We start from the raw sequence: 16,050 nt of genomic DNA, 5'->3' as shown, positions 1-16,050 counted from the left end.
TCTCAGCCTCCCAAAGTGCTGGGATTACAGGCTTGAGCCACCGCGCCCGGCCAAACCAAAAATTATCTGAGTCACATCCGAATCAATTTAGAGGTTTATTTTGCCAAGGTTGAGGATGTGTCCAGGACAAAGAGACACAAGTTACAATAGGATTTGTGGTCAGGGCTTTTTCCAAAGAAGGTTTTGAGGACTTCCATATTTAAAGGGCAAAGAGTGAGCAGCAAGGGAAGGAGGAAAAGAAGGGGAGGAAGGTAGACGATGAGTTGAGTGTTACATTCTAGTGAGGCTTTGATTAGCACTGGCTGAATCCATGTTTTACATGTGAAAAGAGGGGCAGAGAAACAGTTAATTATGCATTTGTAAATCTGCACTTGTAAATCTGCATTCAGTAAGTCCGCATTTTATACAGGATAAGGTAAACACAAAGTAGAGGAAGAAGTCAAATGTGCATTTGTTTCAGAGTGGGTAGAGGAAGGGGGCATTCTAGTCTTGTTTTTGTCCCATGCCTGTGAAGATAAGCTACTACTTTACACTGTCAGATGAGAGTCCATAGAACTCTGCTTTAGGGTTATGGGTTATGAGGGGGATATGTATTCTGAAATATTTGGGGGCCCATACAAAATTTCCATGTGAGCAATTTGTGAGGGAGGCCACCTGGGGAGATATGTGGCCTTCTGTCATTGCAGCCGTCTGTGTGGGAACAAAAAGGAAAGCAAGTTTTCTTCTTTTCTTTTCTTTTTCTTTTTTGCATGCCTTAGTTACCAAGCTTAACTTTCTTCTTGGCATAATGAGTTTGGGGTGCAAAGATTTTATTTTCCTTTCACACCTAAAATGAACAGAAGAGACTATTGGTTTTTATTTCATTTCAAAGTTGGCACATCTGGCGGCCAGGAGATATGGGGCTCTGCAGTTGGGTGGGCCCTGACCTTCTGCCTGGGCCATCCATAGAATCACAGGTGTTCCTTAGCCCTGCATTTCTAGCTTGAAATTCAAGTTCTAGCAGAAGGTCAACTCAGTAAGTCTTCATGGAAGCAGATTTATGTACCGGCACCAAATTTGCAAGGGGACAAAAATGTAGTGACAAAAGATGCTCAGATGCTCAAAGAAGTTTTATTGAAATGGAGGTAGTCCATGTTTTTTCTCCATGTATTTCTCCTACATCTCCCAAATCTGTTGGACTTCTTCCCTCCTGTGCTTGTGACTTTACTGGAGGATGGTTGGGACAGTTTCACGGGGGCAGCAGCCTCCACAGACTGTGTGTTAGGAAGACGAGTTTGACTGTTGAGCTCTGCTATGGCTCAAGCACCTGGTGGCCCTAAGCACCCACTACTCCTTGCCCCTTTCTCAGGTCCAGTGCATCTCAGAAGGCTGGCACCTCAGGCACTTGCATTCAGAGTACATTTAGAGTACACACTAAGTGTGTTAATAAATTAAGGTGACTAAATGCTACTGCTCTACTCCCACATCCCTTACTTTTGAAAATACTATTTATTGCAACAGACAGGTGGCCATTTGAAAACACATATTCTTTCTTGTCCCAGGTGGATTAATCACAACTTGTAGACAGAATCCAAGATTACTTGCTTTTGAAAGATTTCCTCTAGCCCTGTAATTTTTACACTCTAAGGGCAATTTTCATTAAGGCTGTACTAGTCCATTTTCATACTGTTATGAAGAAATACCCAAGACTGTGTAATTTATAAAGAAAAAGAGGTTTAATGGACTCGCATTTCCACATGCCTGGGGAGGCATCACAATCATGGTGGAAGGCAAAGGAGAAGCAAAGACACATCTTACATGGCAACAGGCAAGACAGTGCTTTCAGGGAACTTCCCTTCATAAAACCATCAGATCTCGTGAGGCTTATTCATTATCATGAGAACAGTGTGGGAAAAATCCACCCCCGAGATTCAGTTACCTCCCACCAAGTCCCTCCCACAATATGTGGGGATTACAGGAGCTACAATTCATGATGAGATTTGGGTGGGGACACAGCCAAAGCATATCAAAGACTTACTTTGTTATTCTGGAAACTCATAGTAAAAGCTGATTCACTTGAGTGTGAAATGAGAATTAACTGGCTTTTTAAGACTTTTTGTAAATTAATTGAAACACTAGGGCTTTAGCAGAAGTCTGGGGTGGGACAATGATGAAAATGAATATAGTGCTCATTCAGCAATTGAAATAATTTAAAATCAGTCCCAATAAGTTCATTTACTTTCCTGATTGAGTACTGTCATTGTTTAGCAGGCCCTGAAGAAAAAATTCACGTTAGTGATACTCCTGCTTTGGTGACCTTAAAATGTGTAATTGACCTAGAAGTTCTTAATGATAAGTCTCTTTTGGGGCAGTCTTTTGGGCTTTGGTTTTACTCGGAGATTCCTCTGGTGACATTCTTAACCATTTGAGTGCTTTAGAAGGGTACATAGATCACTTTGACCCACTGAAACAAGTTGCTTTTGAGTCAAATCTGTACTGCATCTGCCCATGTTCTCTTTCCCTTCCTTCCTTCCTTCCTTCCTTCCTTCCTTCCTTCCTTCCTTCCTTCCTTCCTTCCTTCCTTCCTTCCTCCCTCCCTCCCTCCCTCTCTGTCTCTCTCTCCCTTCCTTCCTTCCTTCCTTCCTTCCTTCCTTCCTTCCTTCCTTCCTTCCTTCCTTCCTTCTTCTTTGAGATGGAGTCTTGCTCTCTCACCCAGGATGGAGTGCAGTGGTACAATCTCAGCTCACTGAGTGCAGTGGTACAATCTTGGCTCACTACAACTTCCACCTCTCAAGTTCAAGCAATTCTCCTTCCTTGGCCTTCCAAGTAGCTGGGATTACAGGCACCCGCCACCACACCTGGCTAAATTTTGTATTTTAGTAGAGATGGAGTTTCACCATGTTGCTCAGGCTGGTCTCGAACTCCTGACCTCAGGTGATCCCCCTGCCTCGGCCTCCCAAAGTGCTTGGATTACTGCACCTGGCCCTGCCCATGTTTTCTCAAACCTGGCTCACCTGGATGTATGGCTGTCTTTCTCCTTTCCCTGCACATCCTGTGCCAGTTCCTCTATAGGTACCTGAATGATTCTTATTACGAACTCTGAAAATTAGTGAAAGATACAGAGATCGACCAGAAGGCCTGCGTGGCCCAGGTGGAAGACGTCATCAGCGGTACCTATGACTAGACCCAGCTGCGGGATGACAGTGGACCACTTGTGTACTCAGCTGGTTTTGTGTCCAACTTTGTGGGGCTGTTCTATGCCCCTGGGCCAAGGCACTGACATTCACATGCCCAAAACATCTTTGCTGTGCTCTACCTGGCCACCTTGCTGCTTGTCTTCTTGATCTACCACCAGACCTACAAGGTACCTCCCTTTGTCTTATTTTTCATGTGCCGCGCCTCTTACTGTGTTCACTCCACCTTTGCGGGAAGTCAGGGACCCCAAATGGACCTTTGTGCTGTGACTCTTCTATGACTCAGTGCCCTCAGTATCAGCCTCCTGCTGGCCCAGGGCTGGGGCTGGGGCTGCTGGTGTTCCAGCCTAGCAGCCTCCGTGAAGAGGAATGTGAGGCTCTCTGTCCCTGGGTTACTGTTTCTTCTCCTCACATGGTTTGGCTGCCGTGGGGCCCTCCCCAAGCTAGGCATCTGTGTTGGCCTTCAGGTGGTGCTGGGGCTACCCTTCTTGCTGGAGAAGCCCACTGGCTACCTGTCTCGCTCCTTCGACCTTGGCCGCCAGTTTCTATTCTGCTGGATCGTGAACGGGCGCTTCCTCCCAGGGGCTCTCTGCCTGCACCGTGCCTTCCACCTGGCCCTGCTAGCCACCCACCTCACCTTGCTCTTGCTGTTTACCCTCTACTGGTGGCACAGGATGGGGGAATGTATCTTGTCCCTGCTGAAGGATCCCTCCAAAAGGAAGGTTCCACTCCAGCCCCTCACACCCAGCCAGATCATTTCTACTCTCTTCACCTCTAACTTCATTGGCATCTGCTTCAGCCACCCCCCTCCACTACCAGTTCTACGTCTGGTATTTCCACACACTGCCCTACCTCCTGTGGGCCAGAACTGCACACTGGCTCACACACCTGCTCAGGGTGCTGGTGCTGGGGCTCATGGAGCTCTCCTGGAACACACACCCCTCCACATCCTGCAGCTCTGCTGCCCAGCATGTGTGCCATGCTGTCCTCTTGCTGCAGCTCTGGCTGGGCCGGCAGCTGTTCCCCAAGAGCATCCAAAACAGCAAGAAATTCCCTGAAATCCACCCCTTTCCCTCCACTGCACTCTCAGGACCTGGGGATAGACTCTGTGCCCTACCAAATAAACCTTGCCAAGTCCAATACACACACACACACACACACACACACACACACAGACTTCCTCTCTCTATATAGAGGGACTCTCACAGGATGTGCAGGGAAAGGCGACAGACAGCCACACATCCAGTCAGAATTGCTGGGACTTTTATGTATCTCGATCAGCAATGCTATGGCTACAATATTGACACAAAGACACAGAAGGAAGTTGAGTTCACAGGAGTACACAGGGATCTTGTATTATTTGCTGGATTCATCCATTTGTATAAAATATGCTAATTTTACAGGAGCTGGTTTCCAGCTTTTGGACTGAATTTTGAACATTCTAAACTGGTTAATTTGAGCCTTTCAGAAATTATAAATTTTCTATATATTTTAAAATATCCTCTTTTGATTGAGTCACTTATATGCTTGTATTCTTAGAATGAGTGATAGCTAAGTAATTGAATTTACATGCTCTATCATTTTAGTTTAAATATTCAGTTTAGTTTTGATATAAAGAAATACATGAAATATGAGTGTTTGAAGTTTATTGTCTAAAAAATTTAGCTGCATCCTTTCCTTGGGATATTGTCTTCAATTTTAAGCTCCAAAAGGCCTGGAAAACATGCTTTCAATAATGCCTTATTGATTTTTTAACTATCTAAAAATACGTAGAAAAAACCAAAGAGTTGTTGAAATGTCTTTGCTTCAGTTGTTGTTCACTTGTAAATCTATCCAAAAGAGATAGAATGGGAGGAGGGAAAGATAAAAGGAAGAGAAGAGAGTAAAATTAGACCATCAACTAATTATGCAATTAATGATTTAACTACAATTGGAATAATGTGCTAGAAATTAATGAGGTGAATGGAAGAAATATGTACAAGAATGTGCCTCCTCATTAAGTCTCAAGGAACCATGTGGGGGAAGATGTGAGCTTGACTCCACTCAGCACCAGGGAAAATCTGCTCAAAATGAAGACTCAACATCTCCCTAATCCTTTTTTTGAAAATAACCAAATATTTTAAAACTTACGGATTTTATCAACTTTTTTTATTAGCCACTTTTCTGCAAATGGAACATGACTCACTTCCTTTGGACAACAGTGGTCCGTCCCGTTTTCTGCTGGTCTTTGCTTCTCCCAAGGGCATTGCCTTCTTCTTAAATTGTTTGGTGCCCATATCTTCTCCATTGCCTTTTCCTGTTTTCCTGAGCACAGGGATACTTGTCACCTGCACGCATGGCCCCCCTCTGTAATCACGGGTATATTTCTTTCTCTTTAATACAGCCATCCCCTTTCTGCTGTCATGTCCACAGACACTCATAGACTTTCCCATTCCACTCAAATCTGTCTCACACCCTCCAGCTAGAACTCCCCCATCACAGCTGGAGGGGCCAGCTCATACTTGGGGAGATTAGGTCACTGTGGCTTGTCTATACAGCTGCATTGCTGGCAGGGCCCAGGAACCACTAATCCCATCCCTTATGGTGGAACCAATAGTTTAGTCTCAACTCCACTTTCCAGGCATGTTCATACTCCTAGAAACATGACACACTCATAATAAAGTCAAAACACAAGTCACCTAACCCTGACTGTAACTCAGCACCCACTTCCAAATGTCTTTCTGCAGGTCCTGTAATCCTGGTGGAGACCCTGGCCTCATGGAGCTCCTCCCAGTGAGTGGCGGGAGTGGCTGCTGTTCTGACCACCATGGCAGTGATGATGAGGTCTGCAAACATGGGTGGCTTTGTGTGGTGAGGCTGTTCCTGGATGACGAGCGCAGTTGTTGTCACTTTGGGGTAGAAAAGGCCAGCCGCCTCATGCTGTCCACTTGTTGTTATGGCAATAGATGAACCTAATTTGGAATTTGATGGATGAAACAGGACCCACAGATGGATTCCAAACCAGAAGAATGTCAAAGGCTGCCAGAAGGGAGTTGGGAATTAGGTAATAGGGAGGGAAGGAGGCTGGTCCATGACTGGGTTCTCTGTCCATCTGTGGTCACCAACAGTCATGGGTTGGCTGAGTTTTACACAAAGCAAGGCCAAAGCTGTCAAAATAATGAGCCTCCTTGAACACAGACCATGCAATCGTGGGATGTTAGAGCAGCAAAGGACTTTCAAGCTAGCCCAAGTGTTACAGTAGGTAGTCGGGTGGACGTGAGCAGGGCAGGAGAGGCCCCTCCCTTCCCCTGGAAATGTCAGGCCACCATCAGGTGATGGTCAGGCAGTTGTTACACTGTCTCCCTAAAATAATAATTGGTCACAGCCGGCACCAGGGAAAGGCAGTCTCCCTAGATAGAAAACACCTGAAGCTGGTGATTGGCAGCTTCCTGATAAGATCTCAGGAGTTGAGCCAGTGGGCTCAAGCATGCTCATTAAGAGGCAAAATGGTGGCATTTAACTGGTCTATGACCTTCTAGGAACATTCAACTGGAAGGGAAGAACGCCTCAAAGTGAGCATGTGCACAACTCCAGTAAGCACACTGCACATGTGTCCCTCCCATGCGCTGGCAGGCCACTGTGCATGTGGACAGCCTCCCCCAAGGAATGAATCATGGAGAAGGGACACAAAACCCCAGAAGCATGCCAACATATAAAACCCCAAGTCAAATGTCACACAGCCTCCTCGATCTCTCATGTTGCCTGCTTGGCTCTCTTCCATGTGTGCTTTACTTCCTTTATTCCTGCTCTAAAGCTTTTTAATCCATTTTCACTCCTGCTCTAAAACTTGCCTCGGTCTCTGTCTCTCCTTCTGCCTTCTGCCTCCTTCGTCCAATTCTTTTTTCTGAGGAGACAAGAACTGAGGTTGCTGCAGACGCACGAGGATTTACCACTGCTGACACACGTCCAAGAGGCTGAGCCAGTTGTGCAAGGTCAGAAAGTGAGGACTGGTCTCTAAGTGCCTGTCTCTCCCAATGGCCTTTTCAGTATTTACACAATATACATAATGCCACAGTGCAGACAAGTAAAGGTGAGGCAAGGAGGTGATGCTGGTTGACATTCTCAATACTTCACTGCTCTTACCCTTGTAACTTTGTCAGGAACATCATATGGTTTTGTAGTTGTTGGAAACGTTACCATCCATAGTTGTTGGAAACGTCACTTAGAAGAAAAAAAGCAACTCCCTTTTGACACCTGAGAATAGTGAGCAGGAGTCAGCAACCATCATGTTTGTGACAAACAGGCACATGATGGTCTGCTCAGTGCTCCCCGGCCCTCCTTCTCTCTTCCTTCCATTTGGCCAGATCTGTCCTCTCTTATGAGCTTGCATCTGTGGCCCTCTTAATTAATCCAGGATTGGAAACCTCATCCAAGCCAGAAAATTCAGTTTCTTCCCCATTTTTTGAACAGGAATTCCCTGGTGGTAGAAACTGAGCAAAGTAGCCAGTGGTGTCATGCTATGTCCTGCCACTGAGGGGCATGGCTCGGGCTGCAGCGGCCCACTGGGAGAAGCAGAGGTGAGGCGCTGAAACTGAGATGCTATGTCCTGCCACTGAGGGACATGGCCTCGGGGCCTGCAGCGGCCACTGAGAAGCAGAGGTGAAGGCCGCTGAAACTGAGAATGCTAGTCCTGGCAACTGAGGGACATGGGCTCGGGGCTGCAGCCGGCCACTGGGAGAAGCAGAGGTGAGGCGCTGAAACTGAGATGCTATGTCCTGCCACTGAGGGACATGGCTCGGGGCTGCAGCGGCCCACTGGGAGAAGCAGAGGTGAGGCGCTGAAACTGAGATGCTATGTCCCTGCATCTGAGGGGCAAATGCTCGGGGCCTTGCAGCGCCCCCACTGGAGAAGCAGAGGTGAGCGCTCCGAAACTGACTGAGACTCCCTGGTAGCATCTGCATCCTGTTGTCAGTGGTCCCTGGGGCCAGATGAATCCCTCTTCTGCCAGGGGTTCGTTGTTCAACTCTCCCTTGGCTTCTTTTGACCAATTAATGGATGTTTTGCTCATGCTCATTCAAGTCAGATTTTCTGTCTCTTGCTACCACGGAGTTCTATTTGACCGGTAGACTTCCATTCAGAACTCCAGGTATGTAGTAAAGAACACACTCTTTATAGCATTAAAGCAAACCAGATGGATGTCAGTTGCCTTGTTTTAGGCATACAAAAGACAGAACCCAGAGAGAGGGTGGGGAAAATAGATGAGTTTCGTCAAAGAGAAACCATAGATGGCAGTTAGTTAAAATGCTGAAAACAGATTTATTCAGAAAAATTATTGCAATAGGGTAAAAGAGACCCCAGCAGAACTGACTTCAATTCTGAATACAAGAAAAAGTGAGAATTTATAGCCAAGGGGCAGGGTGGGCATCAGTGGATGGAAAATTGCTGGAGGGAAACATTGGACGCCAGGGGAGAGTCTAGCTAATCCGACCGGGCAGGATGCTTGCTGAAGGCAAGCAGGGTGAGCTGACATCTCCCGGGGGATCGTGGGGAATGAGAAACCTGATTAGATAGAGCATGACCAGATATGGAGAATGGTGGATTTGGGCTAAACTGACTTAAAAAAATTCTTGCTAAAATTGGACCACACAGAGATAAACCCAGAAGTCCCAAAGTCAAGGTCTAGTTAAAAAAGATCTCAAAAGGGCCTGAGTAGAATTTAGTCAGGGAGAGAATCTTTGTCGGTTTGAAACGTCTTATTGTGTCAGAAAGTAAGAAAATGCTTAAAATAAACAACGACAGGAGCATGTCACACAAGGACACGGAGCCACCAGAAGGAGCTCCCACTAGCCAAGTCCAGGACAAGCGGCATTCCAAAAAAATAAGGATAACAGTGGATTATTGCAAATGAGTCACTGAGTCAATGTCAATAATAAATAGGTCCATAAAACAGACAGGGGAGAAGGGGCAGCTCTTGCTTGCAGTCAAGTGCCAGGTCGGGCTGGTCCATGAGGAGGGTGCGCTGAGCTTCAAAAAGTCTCATTCTGCAGCCTTCACGGTAAAGAATGGTTCAGATGAGAACCATCATGAATGTGCAGTATCCATGAATGCTTCAGCATTTGGGAATGCTTGGTCTATTCAGGGTGCAGGTGAATTTTGATGAAGAACAGGAGAGTGTCATGCCTTAAAGTGCTGTGCGTGTGTGTTTTTGTGTGTGTGTGTTTGTGTGTGTGTATGTGTGTGGTTTTTGTAATATAATATATATACACATACATACCATACATATATTACAAAAACTATGCACACACACACACACATAATCAAAGACAGAGAATAAATGAAAAAGCAGGTGGGAAAACAGGTAACAATAGTTGGTTCTGAATAAAGGGAATACAGTTGTTCTTGTTCTGTTTTCTGACTTTTCTTAAATGTTGATTAAAATTATTTCCAAAATAAAATGTTAACAATAATAAAAAGTGTAATGCAAGATATCCCCAAAGGATGAAATACAGGACTAGTAAGTCCCAAGTCCTGGCTGATGATTTAGGTCACTCAGATGCAGCTCTGGGGCCTGGGTGCTCTCAGTTTCTGGGATTTTGCCATTTGTATTAATCAATGGAGCAGCAGGCTGGATCTGAGGCTGCACATTTTTCTGCCTTCCTCATATTTGGTTACTTTCTCTATTCCAGGGTGTTCATTTCAATTAACCTCTAGGTAGCACAGGGTGACAAACACCCGCTGTGTGCCAACAATAAGCCTCAGCTCTCATGCCACCTCCAAAAACTGTAAAGAAACAAAAACACCAGGGATTTCATTTGATCTGGAAAAGGGTTCGTTAAGTATTCCAGGATGTTGGAAACAAAAGATACTTTAAATACCATGGGGGCTGTAAAGAGTGATTTAGAAGATGTAATACTGCTCAATATCAGCTGACATCAATTGGAAGGAAACCACAGCTAAGAACTAAAGCTGTAGTTCTTTAGTGGTAAGAAGAAGTTCTTAAAAATCCAATGTCTTAGACCCAAAGACTTCCATCCTCATTTTTAAGTGAACAATAATATGAGCAACATATATTTGAAAATCCTTGAGCTCCCTGTGACTCTCTGGCCACTCCTTTTCCATCCATTATTTCACTTTGTCATTGCAGCATCTATAGTTTACAGGGTCTGTGGAATTACCACACAGCAGGCCTAAGGGATAACATCAGTGGTTCCCGAAGTGGGGTCCCTGGACTGGCAGTATCAGCATTACCCAGGGAAGTTGTTAGACAGGCAAATTATTGGACCCCACCTAGACTTGTCCAGTTGGAACTCTAAGTTTCTTGGAACAAGCCAGGCCAAGGGGCAGGGCTTCCTAGCAAGGGTTGGGGGAATGCAGGCTGGACCAGCCTTCCTGGGGCTTTTCCCTGCCCCTGTGAGGGGAGGGTTAGTACCCCATGACCTGAGCTTTACCCTGATCATCCCCAAATCCATGCATGTGCTCCCTTCAGCCCCTGCTAAAATCTGGCCACCCCATCCTTCTCCCAGAAGAGACCCCTCCTTCCTCTTTGAAGGTCGTTTTGCTGGCGCATTTTTGGGTCAGCCCCTTCCCTCCACAATAAGTGCAGGCTGTGGAGGCCCTGGGGACCATGGTCCTGCTTTTTCTCCACTAGTGAGCCTATTGCCTGTGATGCTTGGAACGATGACCAGCCGACCAAGTAAGCTCATCTCCAAAAAAGTAAAACAACAAAACAAAGTTTTGCTATGAGGAAAACACAACTTATCTAAATTGAGAAAGGACTCCTTCTCTGATTCTGTCCCAACATGTTACATAAGGTTCCATGATTGTGCAGAAAAAGACTGGGTTCTTTCTGACTGCGTGGGTGGGGTATAGACAAGCTGTGAGTGGCTGCCCCCAGAAGGGCACAGAAACACATCCTGAGCTTCTGTGGCTTTTTAGTGAAAGACACAGGGTGGAACAGTGCTCCTTTAGTAAGTTATTCCAGCCTGAGTAGGTGGACAGCATCTGCTATGATTTGAATTCCCACCAAAACTCATGTTGAAATGTCATTGCCATTATAAGAGTGTTGAGAGGTAGGACCTGTAAGAGGTGATCAATAATAACACCATTATCGTGGGAGTGAGCTCCTGATGAAAGGGTAACTTCTGCCCCATTTCTCTCTCTCTCTCCAGCTTGCTTGTGCCTTTCGCTTTCTGCCATCTGCCATGGGATGATCCCTGCCAGGGGCTGGTGCTGTGCCCTTGGACTTTCCAGCTTCTAGAACTAAAAACCAAACAATCTTTTTTCCTTTTATAAAGTACCCAGTCTGTGGTATTCTGTTATACCGGCAAGAAATGGACTAACACAGTATCCCTTTGGTCCAGGCTGGTTGATGTTAACTACATATTTCATTTTTCTCTGGACTGAGACTACTTGTAGCTCAAGCAGGAAATGTGATGACCTGGAATTAACAATTAGCAAAGAGGGAGATTTATCAGGCCCAAACTACTCAGGGTTCTTTGTGGGTCCCTCTACCCCTGCCAACATCCCCCTCTTCCCTGGATGGTGGGCTCTCCATGCACAGCAATCCTGTCATCCTTTTTACCTCAATGTCTCCACCTCATGACCTGGTGCATAGTAGGTGTTCAATACACATAAAGTGAATAAATGAATCTATGTAATCATAATAACATGTCATTATCACATTTCCATAGGAAAAGCAACACTGATGTGTTAAATGAGCTAAAACCCAAGCCATAAACAGAAAATATCTCTGCAAGCATTTCTCAGAACTCCCGGTCTTTCTTTAGATGCTCAGCTTCCTCCCCAAAGTTGAAGCCAAGAAGGGGTGAGATAATGACAGTGAATCATGATAAAGTGGGACAGGCGATGCAGTCTTCAGAGACTCGTGGGCCAGTGGCTCAGGAAGCTGCCACAGTCCTCATCAAAACACATTCTTTATCTAACTTGGATGCAGAAATCATAAAAAGGCCTTGGAAGGTCTAGGTGGCAGGGACCAAAATCAAAGTCGGTAATTAGAAAGCTGTGAATTTATAGATCTGCACTCAAATTGGCAGGAAGTGCAATAGCAGCCACTCCTTAAACACATTTTATGTGTCCCTGAGTTGTTTATTATCTTCCATCCTAAATTTATGTTGTGCCTTTTTCTATGGCCTCTAAGCCAGGATGACAGAAGAACAAAGAGTATTCTGCAGCAGGAGAATGGCCCAGGCCAAAGGCAATTCCAGAAAAGAGAGCAAGTTGGATGTGGGGTTAGCATCCTGTTCCTGTGGAAAACCTATTGCCAAGAAGGAAAATAAACAGTTGGAGTTTTCCTTAGCAAGAGAAGTTGTCTGAAAGTGCTCTAAAGAAGCTCTGAAGAGGCTGGAGAGAATGTCCATGTTTTTCTACAGCAAGTCTCCAGCTCAGCTGCACTTCTCATGACTAAACATTGACGATAGAAAAAAATAGCATATGCTCATGAAAAAAGAAACAGTGGGAGATGGGTCATGGGCCTGGGGGAGAGAACTCTTGAACCTAACCTGGTTCTGGGGTAGAAGCCAATTGTGTGTGTGCATGTGTACATGCACATGTGTTACAATATGTGTACATGTATGTGTGTTTGTCCATGCAGATGTGTATGAGAGAGCATGTGCACCATCCTTGTAACCTTCAAGACCTAACAGAGTCTTAGTGGTCACTTAAGAGTGAAAAGGGGGACGGGCGTGGTGGCTCATGCCTATAATCCCAGCACTTTGGGAGGCTGAGGCTGGCAGATCACGAGGTCAGGACTTTGAGATCAGCCTGGCCAACACAGTGAAACCCCATCTCTACTAAAAGTACAAAAACTAGCTGGGCATGGTGGCAGGTGACTGTAGTCTCAGCTACTCAGGAGGCTGAGGTGGGAGAATTGCTTGAACCTGGGAGTCGGTGGTTGCAGTGAGCCAAGACCATGCCATTGCACTCCAGCCTCGGTGACAGAGTGAGACTCCGTCTCAAAAAAAAAAAAAAAAAAAAAAAAGTGAAATGGGGAGAGAGAGAGAGAGTGGGAGAAGGAGGAGAGAAAGGAAAGATTCACATCTGGCTGATCCACATCCGGGTGTCTGGAGTGGTGGTGATGCTGGAGGTGACTGGCCAGCAGGTGAGAACAGGGTGGGAAGGGCTCCTCACCTGCCGGACCACCTACCGGCCTGCACACTGGGAGGGATGCACACGTGGGTGGAGCCGTGGGAAGTTTGCACCCTTTGCAAGCGGGAGGAGCCTGGCCTCTTTCTCCTGCTCCACGGTGTGGTAACTAGGGATGCAATCTGTTAGATGGGGGCCTGTTAACAGTACCCTCTCTCACTTTGCTGAGCTTTTTTCCTTTTCATCCAATAAATTCCATTTTTCTCACCCTTCAAAGTGTCTGTGAGCCTAATACTTCACGGCCATGTGACAAATACCCTGTTTTCATCTGCACTAAGGAGAAACTCCTACAACACAAAGAGGCATGGAGCCCAGGCTGGCTGTTCCCTAGGGCACATGTGTGGGCTACCAGCTGTGCCTCCAGGCTTACTAATGCTCATGTCTTCTGCACTTGGTTCAGTTTGCTTTTGTAGAGAGCTGACACCTTAGTTTGACAGGTATCATGAGGGAGGTAAGGAAACACTTATTTACACTTACAGGGAAGGACATTGGAGGCAGCTGTGATGCCAGCGAGACCCTGCGTTCTCAGGCCAGTCCTGTGGCCAGCCAGGAGTCCACTGTGGAGCAGACTTACCATCCGTGAGTCAGTTTCTCTGATGGCCCATGTGGATATTAAGAAGTTATTATAGGCCAGGCACAGTGGCTCACACCTGTAATCCCAGCACTTTGGGAGGCCAAGGTGGGCAGCTCATCTGAAGTCAGGAGTTCAAGACCAGCCTGGCCAACATGGTGAAACCCCATCTCTACTAAAAATATAAAAATTAGCCGGGTGTGGTGGTGGACTCCTGTAATCCCAGCTACTAGGGAGGCTAAGGCAGGAGAATGTCTTGAACCCAGGAGGTGGAGGTTACAGTGAGCCAAGATCGTGCCACTGCACTCCAGTCTGGGTGACAGCAATATTTCGTCTCAAAAAAAGCTATTATATGCAATATTATGTACACATTTGATATTAAACTTTGTTTCTTCAGTCACAAAACCCTCTTGCCAAGTGGAGGTTCTGAGCACACCTGGAATTAGCTATTTCCTTTCATGTCCTTTCTGATCTAAATATAAAGTCAACCACGATACTTATTTCTAGGTTCAATCACTGATTAGAAAATAAAATCACAAATTATTATTTCATTTAGAGCAGGGTCATGAACTAAAATAAGACTGTGAAAGTACTATGTGCCACTGAATTGTATGCTGGAAAATGACTAAAATGAGAAAATTTTTGCTATGTCAATTTTACCATTAAAAAAGTTAAGTAAAAAACTTAAAATAATAAAAGAAAAAGGCAGCAGTAGTCCTCAGTGAACTTTCTCCTTCTAGGCTTTCTCATTGGTTACAAGACAAAGTCCCCGCTCTTTGGGGCAGTGGTGGGGGTATTTAGAACCTTCTCCACAGACTCCAGCTTACTTCTCCAAGGCCTCTCCCCAGCAGGAAATTTCCCTTCACACTAACTCTGGTCCACAGGACATTCTCATGTATTTGCAGACCAATTTCCACCTTTATATCTTTTTACAGAGCACTGCCTCTGCATGGAATAGTCTCTTATTTATCCCAGGACCCCAGGCCCACAGGCCCCACAGTCCTTTGACCTATCCAATGCTTCTCAAACTCAGCCATTTGTCTTCCATGGCAGTGCTGGACCTCTCTCCTGGAATCCTACTTCGATGTCTCCTGGAACCCTACTTCGACGGTCTGGGGTAACCCTCCCCTACCATCCCTCCACCGGCCTCTCCCTGCTTGCTTTCTGTAGCGCCCCTGAGGCTTCATGAATGCCCCTCTTTGAATTCATGCAGAGAACCCTTATCTAGTGGCTTTTAAAATATGTGTTTCTTTTGTAGCCAAATTGTGTCCCTTGAGATCACCCACCCAGCCCCAGCAGGTGGCAGGGCCGTCCCCTCACAGGCCTGCTTGCAGTTTCTGGGCTGCTCACCATAGAAAAGAAAGAGTCCACCGCAGCCAGTTCAGGGGTGTCTCCAGCTCTAGGGGAGTTGGAGCCCTGAGCGGGCGCTGCAGGCCACCCCTGCCCCCAGCAGCCACCACTGTTCTGTGCTGTGGGCTGGGAGCTCTCTCAGGGCTGGTGTGGTTTCTCATTTCTCTCTGGTCCCCTGTGCCTAGATGATGAGGCCTGAAAAGGGGTAGGTGCTTACTAAATGTTTTTGACAGAATTATTTTCAAGTTTCTGCTTCCAAAACCACTAACAATTGTTCTCCCCAAGTCACCTTCCAGATTTAGGGGCTCCTCAGAGCCTCTTCAGCACTGGACTTCAAGGCCCTGCAACGACCGAAAGAGAGCCCCGGTTCTCGTTGCTGCCATTGTTTTCTTTGTTCTTTTCTCGCCGTATAGAGCATAGCAAGACACTGGACTAGAGGAACTCATGACGCAGTTAGACCCAACAGATTCCGACCTGGGCGGCCCAAAACCCAGGACAGCCAGTGACCCGTTGTCCTGGCTCAAAAAGTAGGGGCCTTGCTTCTCAAGGGGATCTGGGGCTCAACAGGGTTGAAATTTATCGGAGCCCTGAGCTCCTGCCTAACAGTGAAGGCTGAGCAATACCCCCACCCTTTGTGTCCCGGAGATGGGCTCTTTGTGAAGACCACTCTTCCCATATGAGGCCATGAGACTCACAGAGGCCCCCATTTTGTCCAGCACAGGCCAGACACAGACCTGCAAACCCCCATTCTCCACCTCAAAATGGTAACGCTGCGTGTCTTGTCCTCATGAATCCACCGGAACAAAATGCCTGTGA

At 46.3% G+C, this 16,050-nt stretch overlaps 1 pseudogene; it reads left to right on the top strand.

Annotated features, from left to right (window-relative positions):
* LOC108522881 (dol-P-Man:Man(5)GlcNAc(2)-PP-Dol alpha-1,3-mannosyltransferase-like) overlaps window positions 1-16,050 on the top strand; it is a 36,243-nt pseudogene that overhangs the window by 4,627 nt on the left and 15,566 nt on the right.

Source organism: Rhinopithecus bieti, unplaced genomic scaffold (genome assembly GCF_001698545.2).
Source record: "Rhinopithecus bieti isolate Rb0 unplaced genomic scaffold, ASM169854v2 scaffold_68553, whole genome shotgun sequence".
NCBI classification, from domain to species: Eukaryota; Metazoa; Chordata; class Mammalia; order Primates; family Cercopithecidae; genus Rhinopithecus; species Rhinopithecus bieti.
The sequence above is the reverse complement of the archived record's forward strand: the minus strand, read 5'-3'. Positions and strand labels throughout refer to the sequence as shown.